Consider the following 15993-nt stretch of genomic DNA (forward strand, 5'->3'; position numbering starts at 1 on the left):
ATTATATCTCGTCACCCACACTCAGTGATTTGAGATTCGAAAAGGAAATCATCCCTAAATTAATCCCATGCGCGCGATCGTCGCCATTGTTTATTTTACGGTCCTCGTCCATCGTCGCGTTTCCATTTGTTGAAAATTTTCGGTGCCGCGATGCGACGCGTGATTCCCGATAAAACACGCTCGGAGTGTGTCGCTTACACGAGCACATGTTGCGACAACTCTAAGCGGGTGGAACATCGACGAAACAGAGGGAAATTCGACGATGATGATTTCTCGCTTAGAAATTTTCAGCTGCTGCGCGCCATTTGGATATTTGTAAACTGAAAAGTATCGATAAAATATCCGCGATGAAAATATCGAAGGAACGAGAGAGCCCTGAGTTGGGTGAAAAAGGAACGCTGGTGGGGGGCGGGGGGGTGGATGTGGTAGCGAGGGTTTGCAAGGGAGGGGGGAGAAACTAGAGGACTACGCCCAGGACCAACGGCACCCCCTTGAAAGCACTCCGACGTTTCCGTGTGATTCCATAGGAGCTTACGGATGGCTTTCCCCGGTAAAAGTTCGGGGGAAGAAGCAATTTATTCGTCGCCTTGAGTAAAGACGCGCTCGTGGCAAGAAAAAACATTTTCGCTCTGTATTTAACCAGGATTTCGCGTCGGGCGATCGAGCTCGTTCCTCTATCGAATTGATTTCCTTCCGTCCAGAGAGGTTGAAATTAATAAGAGGACGGATGAAATCGACGATAGAATCGATCGCGACGACGTTGATGACGCTTGAGGGAAAAATGATTCGATACGGGGAGGAAGGCGGGAAATGAAATCAATCAGTTTCCAATCGAGTTTCGCGATAATAAGATTTTTTAAAGCGTCTCTCTACGGGGAATACCGGGATACACTCAATATCTTTGGAAAGAAACTGTACGGTTTTCTCTGTGTGTAGATGTACATCGATACTTTACAAAGAAGAACGTACGAATTCGCGACCGCTGACGTGAATTCACGTCACTTCAAATTCTATTCCTGATTAAGGAAAATATATGATAATCTTTTTGTCTATACGCTACATATTTACAACATTTTGTATTCTTCTGATCTTTAATGCAATGACATATTCGATGACTTGTGGTACATGGGTCACCCAAGGTCATTTAAAGTCAAGTTTCATAAAATGGTAAAATAATTTCCAAGATTTGAAAGAAACGATTCTTTCCAAAAAATATACCAATTCATTTTGTCCGTAAGCCATTGTCTTTAAATTTCGTTCTTCAGCATTCGATTCGATTTCTTACGAGTGGAATCTCGGTCTGAGTGGAAGCTCTAAATGCATCCTCTATCTATCTAACACGCGGGAAACAAAGCATTCATGGTAAGTCGAACCCTACGGTCATTGTACACCGTGGCGTTTGATTGACCTTGAACGTCCCACATATTATAGGTCGTTGGATTTGCCGTTGAATAAACCACTCATCTATATGGCTCCATTTAAAGAGGATGGAGGTAACCTTGAAGTCTCGAAAGCGCCACAACCCAGAACGAAACCTTGATAATATCATCACCCTCGTAACAGCATATTTTACATGGAACGATTACTCAAATAAGCAGTATTTTCAATGACAATCGTGCCCAACGGTAACCCTACCACTTTATAAAGTTTGTAAACAATCATGAATTTTATCACAAGATTTAACCTTTCACGGACACGCCCCGATTTGGCTCTTAAGATAAAATGAAGACATAAAAATTTGTCGACGAGAAATGACCGACTTTCCTTCGAAAAATTATTTCTTCGCCATTATGAAAACCCATTCGACATAATGCTGTGTGTTTTCCAGGATCAAATGCAACCAAATCATTAATTCAACAACGGAAGACTTGGATTCCAAATAAACCGGCAACTCCTTTTCGCTATCTTCAATTCCTCTTTTTTGGGGAGAACGTTGGAACTAGGAAAGAGAATCTTTCTTTGGTCCAAGCACAAAGTTCCGAAAGCTTTTAAGATTCGCGTTACAAAAGCAATCGCGCGCGCGCGCGCGCTCGGCATAGATAGGAAGAAAACTCTAGAAGCGAGACCCTCGGAAGAGGATGAAGAATGCGTTTATATTTGTCTGTCAAACGGGAAAAGTTGCGTTTCAACGTTTCGTCTGCTCGAAAGTCGACGGAAAAGAATTTAATTACAGGCTTCTGTTTCGCGGCAACGACGCCCTTAAAATTATACACATCGACGAACTAATTCAATTAATTTACACGCTTATTTCAAACATCGCACTCCGTGGGACTGTCGAAAATTTTCTGACGTTTCATATTCGTAAATATTAATTATACTTTTCGTCAATTATGGAACACTTGAACCGAATAATTTCGTTGTGCTTTTCGGATTAATTTCCAACATGAGAATATTAAATTTCGTTGATTTTAAAGAACAATTCGAATAATGCATATTGTTTAGCGATGTTTGCCCCACCCCCTCTAGTTTTGCATTATTTATTATTCTCAAATTGAAGAAGTGTGTAAAAGGAGAAATAATTTAGAAAAAAGTGCAAATATGCTAACTCAATGGATCAATTTAGTTGGTAAGGTTACAATAGCTACGTAAATAGTATATGTAACTGAGTGAGTATTATTATTTGGATTACTCTAAATGCCGCGAATTAAAATTTGTTATTAATTGTACTTTCTGCGTTGGGATACAGTGTCCAAGCGACATAACTGAAAAGAATGATTATAAAGGTCGACCCACGGGAACAGAGCGAATTTAATATTCTGATCGCGAACAAAAGCATATTCTGGCTACCCCACCCGATGGAAAATGTATGCATGGGCGAGAGACAATTCCCTGAGGATTACAAAAATCCATAAACAATTGTTACCCGACTGAAAACACTGAAAGATCTTACGCTAGAGAAGAAGCTACGATGAAAGATTGTGTGCGGTAATGAGCAAAACTCTTATCTAGATCGATGCTTCGATATTAGCGAATAAAAGATACAATTATTTATACGATACTCGTTGGATGAAAGATAGAATTTGTGTTATAGAATTAAATTGTATAATACGCATAGAAAAATTGTCTGAATGACTATGTTATTTATTTAACGACCTAAACTGTAATAGAAAAGCGAAACATTAAGCTCGTACACATGAAATATCGTATCTTCTGATGGAGATTCGATGGTATAACCTTCTATGGAGACTATTAGATCTACGAATTATTAAATTAAATTGATACAATTTCGTTAATATAAATGTGGGATTTGAGTAATGTACCTGACTCTTGCAACAAGCTTTAATCGATATCGATCAGCAAAAGCGCATTTGGAAACAGGAATTATGCGAACAAGTAGCATCCAAATGGGACCCCATGGGATCCTCCTTGTCACCCCTCGTAGTCAATACTGTTACGATGTTAATAATCTAGATTCGAGGTTATATTTCACGCGACGACATATTGACCACGTGTTGAGTTCATCAACTAACTTTATATATTCCATAGACAACAATACCCCGACTTTATCATCTCGAAAATTCTTTTTCTTGATAACGAAAGATCAGATTCTTTAATTTCGTAACGAAGAATCCTCCTTCTCATCGATACATGCCATAAACTATAACTCAAAAGCAGTGCTTTATTTATGTATCACACAAAGGATTCTCCTGAATAAGAAACATTCAAGTATCCCCACATGAATTTGCGAATATAATAACATTTCTTCCTCGAAACTCGCCTCGAATAATCTAGAAGCCTCGACAGCACGCTGCCTAACATAAAACTACGACAACATTGCTTCCACACCTCTCTCGATTATTACCTCTAACGATGCCGACTCGGTAACAACAAGACATGAAATCTCCAGGAATGAAACGATGGTTCCATGCGTGGAAGAACCGAACATAGTAACGTAAAGTGGACTCACGTTGCTCTGCCGGCGGGTGGGCACATTGCCCGCGGGCGTCGATGAGGAGTAACGGTGAAGGACGAGCTACCGTATCCCGGGCGTCCTGTGTAGCGAGCACGAGGACTTGGTGCGCCGTGCCGATTTACCCGCAGCAGTCCCCAGTCCTCCTCGCGTGGACGTGGCGCGCCCGCACATATCCCCCACGTACTCGACGTCGTCGTGGTCGTAGTGGCCGCCGCCGTGACCGTCGTCGCGTCTAAGACACTCGTCGTCGTAAACGTCGCGCGTCAAAACCGTACACGTAACCGTTGCGGTCGGCGTCGTGGTCGTTGGCCAGCAGTCACCGCGCGGACCCGGTACACCAAGACACGCAAGGACACCCGGCCCTCGCAGTCAGCCGACAGTCGACCGCACTGCGGGTACGCGGCTATCGGAACGAGCAACCGGCCGGCCGGCAGTCGTGGAGGTAACCCGTGAACACGATGGATCGGTAGACGGCGCACCAACACACCAACACCCACCAGACAGATACGCAGCACCACCGACAGATACGAGACGATAGCCCCGTGAAGAGATCCGGACGGCACAACAACACCACTGCTTCTAACGTGTAAGAAAGGAGCGAGGATCGCGCTACCAGGCCTTCGTCGGCCCTAGACCCTGCGAGCCATAGATAGCTACACCATCGTTTAAAGCAACTACCGCCACCGTCGGCGTAGCCAGGTTCATCGACAGGCTGCACGCAATAATCTCTGCTTTCCTCGGCAGGCTCGTGGTCGTCGATGTCGTTTTCCTCGGCGCTACTGCTGCGATCCTCGTCCCCGTGCTCGTGGTCGTTCGCGTGGTCGAGATCGTCGTCCTGGTCATGCTTGAGCTCGCACGCAACCCGTTCGTTCCGTTCGACGCGTTCGTCATGGCTCTCCGGCAGAAATCCGACAGCGCGATCCAACTCGCCATAATCGGCGGGATCCAGCGGCTCCTGGCAGCCGCCAGCTCGACGACTGCGGATTTCTGCCTCCTCCTCTTCTTCCTCCTTCTCCTTCTCCTCCTCCTCCTCCTTCTCCTCCGCCTCCTCGTGTCCCTTCGACGCGAACTTCCACCTTGCGATGCGATGCGACAACCACGCACCCGACAGGATCCACCTGACCGCTGCTAGCAACGACGACGACGACTCCCTTCCTCTTCCTGTTATTCTTCCTACCGGCCGACTCTATCCAGCCTGGACTATTGCTCGCTGGCGATGATGTGACTGCACGCGCGGCAGCCCGCATAAGCGGCGGCCGCCTCTTCCACGAGGCCGACGACGATCATTCACCGCTCGGAGCACCCACCACTACACTACCACCACCACTACCATCACTATCGGCCACCGCCACCCTGAAGCCACGCTGACCTCCTACCGACTTGCCTCTACTCGACACACCTTTATCTTCCACCTGCCGCTCCCACTCGCCCAGCTTTTCTGTCTGTTTCCCCGCGATACAGACACACATACGTGCGAATCTCTAGCCTACCGAGCGAAACGTTGCTATCTCGTCGCCCAGCGTCTCGGCCAACCTCGAGCACTGATCCGGTTCTCTCATGACTGCGTACGATTCACCCTACGCACAGGGTACTATCGTTCGCCGACAAAATCCCCCAAATAAACCGTGTCCTTGGTTCTCTCGCGCGACCGCGACACGCACTAGGTTAGGCGCGGAGAGAGCGAGTCGCTGCGCGATCCGACTGCCACCGATGCTTCCGTTTCCACGAACGCGAATGCTGGCAGCTGGCAGCTCCCCGTTCCCAATTCCCCGTCGCCTTCCGTCTCCGCGATCCTCCCTGCGTGCTTGAGAGCGTGTACACTGGGGTTAGGCGCGTGTCGATCGCTCTGGTCACTCCTCTGTCACTCGGTGCGCGCGTTCACTCGATCCCTTGCACCGCTGCGGAGTCCTGCACCAGGGAGTCGTGTCGGTGCAGCAGGCACTCCCAGGACGTGTCTCTCTCTCTCTGGCAATGTTCCGACCGAGCAACCCACCTTAGCACTGACGCTCTGCCCGTTTCGCGGACCGGAGGGGGAGAGGGCTGTTGTGGCGAGCCGTATTCTCTCTCCTTCTCTTCCTCGAGCGTTAGCCCTCTCCTAGTTCCGTCCTCTCCCTACCCTCGCGATCCCCGACTGTCCTCTTCGTTGCACCACCTACGCCTCCGCTCGCTATACTCTACGGTTAGAGTCTCTCTCCGGTTAGAGCCCCGCCGCACAAGCCACCCTGCGCCCCGGGAGCCAATACCAACCCATGTGGAAGCCCCGACGCGAGACGCTGGCGATGACTTGCGAAGTCGACCGAACGTAGCCGAGCCGCCACCGCCGCCACCCATGCGCTGGAACCACCACGCGCGCCCCCGCACCCTCCCCCCCCCCCTTTCACCCTCTCGCGACCGAACGTCTACGCCAGTGGTGCGCAAAGACTGACCCGCGAAATCCAGTCCCGGATATATCGCGGAATCTACGCGAGGACGATGACAACGTTGTCGCGGGATTTTCTGGTGTAGCTATAGAGCGATTTATAGAGAACGTCGTTTCCTCGCAGCATCGCGTTTATCGAAATCGTGGATTTTTGTATTGGACGCGGAAAAAGCCTTCGCGTCTTTTCGCGATACGATAAGAATGTGAAGCTATCCGTCAAATGTGAAGTTCGAAAAATTTCCGATTAGAGAAATCGCAACCCCCACCCCTCCATTCCTGAGTATTTGCATTTTGTTACGTTTTCAAGTGTCAAGATTACAAAAATCCAATGCAGTACCACGCGAAATGATCAATATCGATGCACGACGCGTAAAGAATTTTTCCTCCCAGGTGAAGATAAGCGTACTGATCGAAGAGGACAGTGAATGAAACGCGACACCTAGCCTTAATCCTCGGCTTAATTAATCGTCGAAGGGGTTAGTATTATCGGGACTTATTGAAATATGTTCCTGCCTGGTTAAAGAACCTATTTCCAGTCATTTGCATGAAATGGGAAAAGTTCCTGGCAAGAGCCCGCAGCAGATAACAAAAATTGATAGTTCGGTACGTCTCTATCTTCGATACCAAGGAATTTTCCGCATAAGATCATCGCAGTAAACGAAAACTGAATAATTTATGGAAACTCTAAACGCAGAAAAGCATGGATATGCTCTGTTTAACCGTTACCGTTGTCACGGAAACATATCCACGCAAACCAAGTTTTATAAATAGTTCGCTTCGTGGAGTATGAAAAATGTATTTGATTGGTTTGGTGAAATAAACATTGTGGATCAGTGAGCAAATTGAGCAATAAAATAGAGCGAACGAGTCCGTATACATTAATATTCTTCGTCATAAAAGTTTATTCATTCTCGATGATGACGACTATCACTATCAATTAAAATAAACTATATATTTCTTAATTAGAAAATAAACAAGCATGCACAGTATTGTAATGCGGGAGGAAACTCTCGCAACAGGAGAAATCTGTATTTGTTAAAGTAGTATAGGACAGTCGGTGTCAGACGTCCAAGTAGCGAACGGCAGTATTTATCAGACGCGCAAGTAGCGCGAGACAACCTTGGTCAAAGGTTAACTAAAAATGGCAGGGAACTCTTTCCTACGCCTAATATTTGGCCCAGTAACAAGGAAAGGTTGCTCACCACTGATCTACACGGACGATCCCCCACCCAGCCAGGTGCCGCCCCTGAAAGCTCGGAAACCCCGCAAAACACGACGCGCGGCCATGTGGCAGCACCCGACAGGACCGGCGACGAACTTCGCCGGCGAGCGTCGAGCTTGCACGAATCGTCGCCGAGAGAACACGAGACCATGTGGAATCCTCGAGGCGGGGATGTGCCGACAGGATCGTAAGACGTTTCTATTCTACAAACAATCCTATCGGTTTGTTGGCTTGACCATCGCAGACGGGCTAATTAAGAGGAAAGCTGTAACGGAAGCTTACAATCACTGGTAGGTATTCCAAAAAACCTTCACCCATAAAGATATCGAATAGCAGTCGATGTTACACATTTTGAAGATAGAGGTTCATTGATAAAATCCCTTGGATTCGCGATCAGAAATCACCCCCACCAGTGTTTACATTTATCAGTTCGAACATCGACTGGAGACGTCGGTTGTGAAAGCACAGGCTAGTTGATTGTCCTGTATTTCATTGCCCTTGGGTCCGACAAGTTCCCAGATGAAAATCTCTACCCGTGCCTCGTGTATTCATAACCGACACCCTCTATTTTCGATCATTAAGCGAAGCAGTACAGGTAACAGCCGAACGATTGGAATTCTAGGGATGATAAGGAATCCATTAAATTCTGAGATGGAGAGTGGACAAGGATTTCTGGGAGGAATCTGCATTGGCCCGAAATAGGCGCGCCTGGAGCACGGCACTGTGCACGAGGCTCGCCGAGAATCGACGAACCGCCCTATCTGTCTCTCCCTCCCTCGTTCCAAACCACCCTGCGCTTTCTGTTCCACTTGTACGTGTTCAGCATCTCGCCTACCCTCTGTCCTTCCTCGTTGCTGTTCTCTCCGCGAGGTATCCCAGTCGATACTGACACTGGCGGTGCGAGGTCGACTCGTCAGAGGGTGCTGAACGGAGTGCAGAACCAACGAAGGGACCTCGCGGAGAGGCCGCGGGGGGGTTGACGGCTGCGAAAAAAGGGAGTGGGCGCCCTACGTTACTCCATCGTTCTCTCTCTCCCCGTTCAAATTGCACAATAGAAACGAAGCCTTATCCGATGCGGACATATCGGACACAGTCATCCCCATTTCTCCCAAACCATTCCCCGCAGCTTCTGTCTCCGTTTCTTCGGCGGTACTTTCGCCGTCTCTCGCGCCGATTCGCCCGCTGACGAGCACGAAATTGTTACGTTTTAATGAAATCCCCGAGAGAATTTTTAGAGTCCACTAAAGGGCGAGAGACGTTAACGAGTCGGAGGCCCCGTGAATGGATATCGTTATCGACGATCGTAACAGGTCGCATAATCGCCCGCGAAGAACGCCGGGGAAAATCTTCGACCGTGACAGTGTTTCTCAAACTTGTCCGCTGGACCATTTGGGCAAAGGTCAAAAACGAATCCACGAATGCTGCCCTTAACGGTTAAAGGAAGATCTGAACTGATACTGATTAATCTGTTGAATATTTAGCTAAATGAAACACGCAGGTTTTAAGTCTTCCTTGATGTAAGGTGTTTTACGAAAAGAGTGCGAGCGACGCGGACTACCCGAGTTGTTCGATCCGTACGCTGTCGAATTCCAACGAAGACTGAAAAATGCACAGAGTCATACCGTTGTTTCCCCACAGTCCCCTTTTTGGGGGAATTTTCCGTCAATTGTCCTCTGCGCGACGATAGACATAAAACTTTGGTCCAAACTTGGTTATTTCGGTCACTATTGCCCTGAAGGTCTCGAACTAGACGAAATCAAACTTCCAAATTATGACGGCTTTTTCCGCGGAAATCCAACATAAACATTAAAGGAGCATAATAGGGGGGAAAATTTACATATGAAATTTCTATGTTACTAATTACGAGAAATATCAAGTAATAATGACTCAACCCAGTAGCTTCATCATTTACCCACTCGTACATCTGTAAACCTAGTTCCAATAATCCTTCCATAGAGCAAGCTCAAATCATGTCCATTCAACCGCTGGGCAACTTTCATCCATGGACAAAGAATTTCCCTCGTGAGCATCGCTCAGCGTCATTCTTCGCGGCTCCTCGCTGTACATTAAAGTACGATCTCATCAGCGGCACAATTCGTTCGATTAAATCACGTTCGAGGGGACGGAAAAATATGCTTCTTGTAATTCCGCGATCTCGATGCAACATGAATTTACAGAGCTTTACGGCCGCGGCAGCGAAATAATGAAACGCTGCGGCAGCTTGCGCGGATTAACGGCTGTCCGGCGCATTGAGTCCGCCTTGGGTGTAAAAAGGTGAAACGCAGGCCCTTTGAATTGTTAAGGGTGCAAAGGAACCCGGTAATAATACCCACGGCGAAGGGGGAGGCTGGGAACGTAACGGATACGAGTCGAGGTGCCCCGTTTGTAACTTGTTGAACAAGCGTCCAGGACGCGTCGAGGGGTACGATATTGACTGTGATTCGTTTAAGCGAGGACCCAAGAGATCCCTGCCGCACGATTTCCCTCCGTCAAACGACACAGAAATAAGAGAAGCAACTTCCACAATTTGCCCGACTTCTTCAATTCTCGCAGAAGTGGCGGTATATTTCGCAAAGCGAACCGACTGTTTCTGGCCAGGAGTGGATTAAGGCATGAGCTTTGGGGACGCAGCCCAAGGTCTATGGCAGCTGGAGGTCCTTCAGAGATTAAGGGGATAGTTGTTTCGTCTGTGACTGGCGAATCCAAACGTAAACACTCTCCAAACTATTGATTCAATGATATAGCACGTGTATCCCTGCAGTAAGAATACTGTAAGAAAAAGGAACATCGTGCTGCACATATGTACATTGAACACAGGGAGATATAAATATATAAGATTTATAGAATATATAAAAGTCAAATTTAAAAAAATAACATCTGAGAAATTTACTTGTTTCGATGAATTATTCTCTTCATCTTGTCTAGTACAGCAAAATGACGTGGATAAACATGCGCGTGTGAACGAAATTTTATTTTATCTCGGAGACGTGCACCATATAGTACCCGTAACCAAGGGATCTCGGAAAATCTCAATCGAGCATCGTTTCTGGTTCGCCTCGGTCACGAAGATGTCCGACGACCGCGTTTCCTAACAAAATGTAAGAGGAAAACCATCGAACGTGGGGAGCACGTAGAGATGCTAGGTCCGACACAAAAATAACTGGAATGATTTTACAACTTGAGAACCGACGGTGGTCGAGGAAAAATAAACGGACGGTATTTGATCGTGAACTATGCTCTCACAGTGTGACAAGTTTCATTCCGTTGACTTTAACGACAAGGAAAATCGACGACGTGTCTCCTACTGATTTTTATGAGACTTTGTCGGCTTGTAGAAGGGTCAGGAGTAAGGGACGCGTATTTCTTTAAGCTGCAGTAACTCAAACGTAAGGGATGAAACTACCCTCCAAAGTTTCAGCCCTTAAAAATATACAGAAACTGTTGAAAACACAGAGACGTTCATTCGAGAAATTTTGTAAGAATTTTGATGGAGTATGAATCGATGATAGAATAGATTAATTAAAAAGTTAAATAATCATTTGTTATTGTAGACAGATAAGTTCTGAGTTAAGAGGAATGTGTGTCGCGATTGAGTAGAAAATATTGGATTATTTATTTTGGAAAAAAATAGTTGCAGTGGATCATTTTAAACTTTCGAAGTAGAAGTGGACCGTATTGGTCAGACAAACACAAGTAGTACGACTGAACGATACGAGCGACATGAGCACGTATACACGTGTTGCAACAAAAATAGCGATCAATTCCTCTTTAGAGGAACATTATACCATCGATAAGTAGCACATGGACTGTGTCAAAGCATTTTTGGTGCCAAAAACTTTTCACTAACCAATCGGAAGTTGTTTTGCTCGCGCGTCTAGAAGAAGACCAATATTTTCAGAAAGTAAGAAAACTGTGAAAGATACAAGGATCAATACTATATTAAAATCCTGTTTAAACTACATAAACGAAAAGAAATAAATCGAACCTGTGGAGAAACGAGCGAATCAAGAGAACGCGTTCTCCCATAACGCTTTGCCTGTAAAGCACTTTTTTAGTCAATAAAAACATCGCCGTGCTTAATCACCCCTCGTATTCGCCCGATCTTGCTTCCTTCGACTTCTTCCTCTTCCCGAAGATCAAGTCCCTGCTCAAAAGAACCCATTTTGCGTGGGTGAAAGTCGAGCGAAGCAAAAACGACGAAGCCCCAGAACAGTCTCGAAGAAAACGATTTCCAACGTTGCTTTGAACAACGGAAGCATTCATAAATGTACGTCAATTCGACAAGGGACTATTCCACGATGGATAGAAACGACGTTCTGAATTATGTACGTAGTAAGCGTTGCCATCGATCGCGTGAATTGCTAATTTAGATCGCGATGGAAATAAAACCGAATGTTCCTGAATGCCAAAATTTATTTTAATACTGCGTCGATTGCGAAGTCTGAATCGCAAGTGATAAAATACCGTATAGTTCCTCAACAAAATTCACGAGCATTAACTAATTTTTAATCGATAAACAGCAATTATTCTTAAAATGAGAACGAACGTAATTTCGAGGTATTAACTTCAGACCAACAGGGTGAATACGGCGACGTGACGTAGCGTAACTAACACTCCAGTCTGACTTCTTCAATATTAATATTTCAATGAAAAATTTGTGTATCTTCCTCAAATATGAACAGACATACAAGCAAGCATGTAGATTAAAATACTCTTTACCATCTCTCATCCAAAAAATCACGACTGTGATCAAACTTTGAACTCTGATTTCCCACAACCGCTAAAAATCTGTGTTCCAGAGGCGTTCCCGTCATATTTGCGCCGAGCCATGTATTCGACGAGATTTCCACGAGATACGAGAATCCGTGGATGGGCGTCTCGTGCGGCGATCGGTTCTCGATATACGCTTCAAATATCCAGCGAAATATTCGCGTGATCGTGGGCCGCAACGGGTAACGGTTAATCGGAGCGAAACGGGTCAAATCGAGGAAAATATGTGACAAGCGCGTGTACGTAAATGCAGCCAGGTACGCGAGACAACCTCAGATATGCGGTAGTCCGTTGCACGCTGGCCTGATGGGGTATGTGTAAGGTATTTCCGGGTGGCTCGCTCCCACATCCGCGCACATCCCCGTTCTCACTCTTCCTTCCTTCCACGCCGAGCCGCGATCTACAGGGATTCTCTAAAATAAACGGGTATGCGTGAAGTTCTTGTTTCGGGGGCGCAGACGCCGGAATTCCTCGAGGGTTCGCCGCGTTCTGCACTGCCTTTGGACAACGCGAACACGCCCCATGCGAGGCCCTGGGGCTACCGGTAACGAAAATACGACGGAATTCGAAACTGTTCGCGCATTCGATAGGCATTCCCGCTACCGCAACAGAGAAGGTGCTCGTCGATGAACATTACCGATGTACACGCTTACGCGACGAAACAACTTCGGTCACCAAAGAGAATAGACAAGTCGAGGATGGGATGAAATTTTTTTTTTAATTCAGGGTGTAGAATTTGGTGTCGTCGAGAAGTCGAGGAACTTTCTCCAAATGTAAGGGAGGATCCGGTTCCTCTTAAAACTTTAATTTGGATACTATTGCATTATATTAGAAAAACTTGAATAATATCCTTGAATGTTGACGAATTTTTTTTTTTAAACTGAAATAGAGAAAAAGACGTGACTGGGTATGAAGGACACACTTCGGTTTGATTTTTTGTGTAAATATCAGCCTAAGATCTACAGAGATTCTAAACAATAAACGAGTATGAACCAACTTCCAGGGACCCAGGGCACTGGAATTCCTCGTGGGTTGCCGCGTTCCACCTTCGAACAACGCGAGAACGCTCTGTGCGAGGCCTCGGAGCTAACAATAACGAAAATATGACGGAATTCGAAACTGTTCGCACATCCGATAGGCATTCCCGCTGCCGTAACACAGAAGGCTCGTCGATGAACATTACCGATGCACACGCGGCGATATCAATAATTCATGAGGCTGGCGAGAACGATCGCCATCCGAAACGGCATTTGCGTTTGCGGCCCATAAATTGATTCGTTATATTCGAAGGTGTCGGACGATAATCCGTACGATCCTACTCTAATTACGTCGTTAATTTCGTCCACACCAGGGTACGAACATGAGGAGACTGACATTGACAGACGATTAAACACATCTACAGACCCAATCCGGACTTACTTACTGTTTATACTACTCATACTCATACTTTTCATACTACTCGTACTATTAATTAATAACTCTAGGATTTCTTGATTAACTTGGAAAATGCAATCATAACACATAAAGGGAACTCCATTAGCCAAATTCAACAATACTTTAAATACTTTATCCTTAATTGCTAGCTAATTTTCTTATTGAGAAACCCATCATTATTAAATATTTCTAAAGTTTCCAGTAAAACGCGAGAGTTGAGGCAACTTCGAGCAGAGAAAGGGTTAAAATAACGAAGGTATCCCGGCAGCATGATTCCAAACGGGCCACCTTCTATTATACCGTTCATCCAGTGGCCCACTTACACGAATAAATTCATTTTGAATATTGATTCCACATTGCGGCGGTCGCAGTCCCCGTGCAGCCCTGTCGGATAATAGAACCGCGACTGTTTACGAATTCGCCCCTCAGCGCACGGACAGACGTATTTGTGACCACTAACGAGCGCGCGAATACATCGGATCCTCTCTCATTTAATTTGCAACGTATAAGTTCGCAATACACCGTGGACCATGGCAATCGTATCCCAGCCAGTCGTGTACGCATTAATTCGAGCCCGACGCGAGCTAATTCCCATTTGGATTAATTAAAAGGTCTTAGTGCGCGAGGCAACCGGATTAAGGTAAGTTTCCTGTGATCGGTATCTTTCGTGTTAGATACGCGAGCTAATTCAAAGGGTGAGAGATAATTCGCGAGATGGTAGGGAAAAATTATACACTTTGGGGACGCTTCGCGGCAAATCGACCACTACTTATTGTTTGTGACTGGAAAAGATTTGACTCGTCGATAATATTTTCTATACTGCTCCATACCGTACCTCAATAGGTAAGTAAAATAGTATTACAAGTATCAAGTTTGATACATAAATTTTTTGAAAAAAAAAAAGGCTTTTGAATTTTGCCTATGACAACTTCACGCTCTCCTCTTAAATTAGCAAACGTCGAAAATTAAACGTACTGTAACTCTGAACAAATTCTAAACCGACAAACTGACGGCTAAACCCACCCCTAAATTCGCACGAACTGAATCATACTCCAATTCCGTCGAAATCCCCCAACGGCGACCGCAAAATGTGATCGATTCAACGCGGAATGATCCCTTGGAAAAAGTGAGTCGAAAGCCCGGGGTCAAAATTTGTCCCAACGAGGCGTCGTTTTCGAGAAATCGAGCGTGAAAATCGGTGTCACGCGGTCGCATGTTGTTCCACGTTGCTCGACTTATTTCTCCCTCAAGGTATCGTCGCGAATTACGCTCCATCCCGCGTAATTATTCTCCCGGCTGTTGGTAGCTGTCTACGTACCGGAAGAGCGAACGTGGAAGTAAAAGAATTATTCCGGGTGAAGAATGAATTTGTTACTCCACGATATGCGTTCCAACGCAGCGGCAGGATTTAAGAAGCAGCTGTCTCGCGCGTCCCGTTTTCTCGTTCCGCCTGGTTGCTCAACATTATTCCCGACGCGGCCGTCATCCCTCGTTCCTTTCTTCCCTCTGTAATGATGTTTCCCCAAGCTCGAGTTCCTTCTTTTTCTCCTATCGTCGACTTTGTCTACCCATCGAGCCTCCGCGACCTCGTGGGACCCAAACATCTTGCCTCGACGTCGTTGAAAGATCAAAACTCCGGCCAACTGATGTCGGTCTGACAGACAGGTTGACAAGCAACCCTCGCGGGAACTTCGACAGGGAAAAGTCTTTGGCTGATGGCGAAGGCACCTTTGGAGCGTTAACGCCTTCGACTAACAGGCCACAAAGTTAACGGGCCCGAGCACACCAAGGAGAAACTAATTAACACCATTACTAACGCCGTTCGGCTGATGGATTGTTCGCCACAGACGAACCTCTGTGGTAATTAAATTTAATTCAGCGCATGCTTTCAATGTCTGTGAATTTTCATTATTTACAGGAATTCGAAGACGTTGTATACATAGTGTAGTAGAAATTAGACACAAGTGTGATAAACTAGGCAACGACTATTGTACGCCAGCAGTCAATAATAGGTTGTAAATTAATCACGGAGTACGCCACGTATTACATTTATGATCCGGAGGGAGCACTACAAAATGACAGCTACACCTGAACAAGGTGGTACTAACCAACAGAACAATGATACATGATGGACTGCATATCTCGTTAATTTGTAAACTAAATAAGGCATTGTACGTGATTGATATTGGAAGTACAGACATGGTAGCCAGGAAATATCGAGAGAAAAATATTGGA

General features: G+C 45.9%; 1 protein-coding gene across 1 annotated transcript in view; it reads right to left on the reverse strand.

Annotated features, from left to right (window-relative positions):
* The window catches only part of LOC128873907 (acetylcholine receptor subunit alpha-like 1), a 156923-nt gene extending 152142 nt beyond the window's left edge, over nucleotides 1–4781 (reverse strand). Inside the window, exon 1 of the mRNA XM_054117914.1 lies at nucleotides 3908–4781. The gene's annotated coding sequence lies outside the window, so the exon portion shown is untranslated. The remainder of the gene's footprint in view (nucleotides 1–3907) is intronic.
* Between the last annotated feature and the right edge of the window lie 11212 nt (nucleotides 4782–15993).

This window comes from Hylaeus volcanicus, chromosome 3 (assembly GCF_026283585.1).
Source record: "Hylaeus volcanicus isolate JK05 chromosome 3, UHH_iyHylVolc1.0_haploid, whole genome shotgun sequence".
Taxonomy (NCBI): domain Eukaryota; kingdom Metazoa; phylum Arthropoda; class Insecta; order Hymenoptera; family Colletidae; genus Hylaeus; species Hylaeus volcanicus.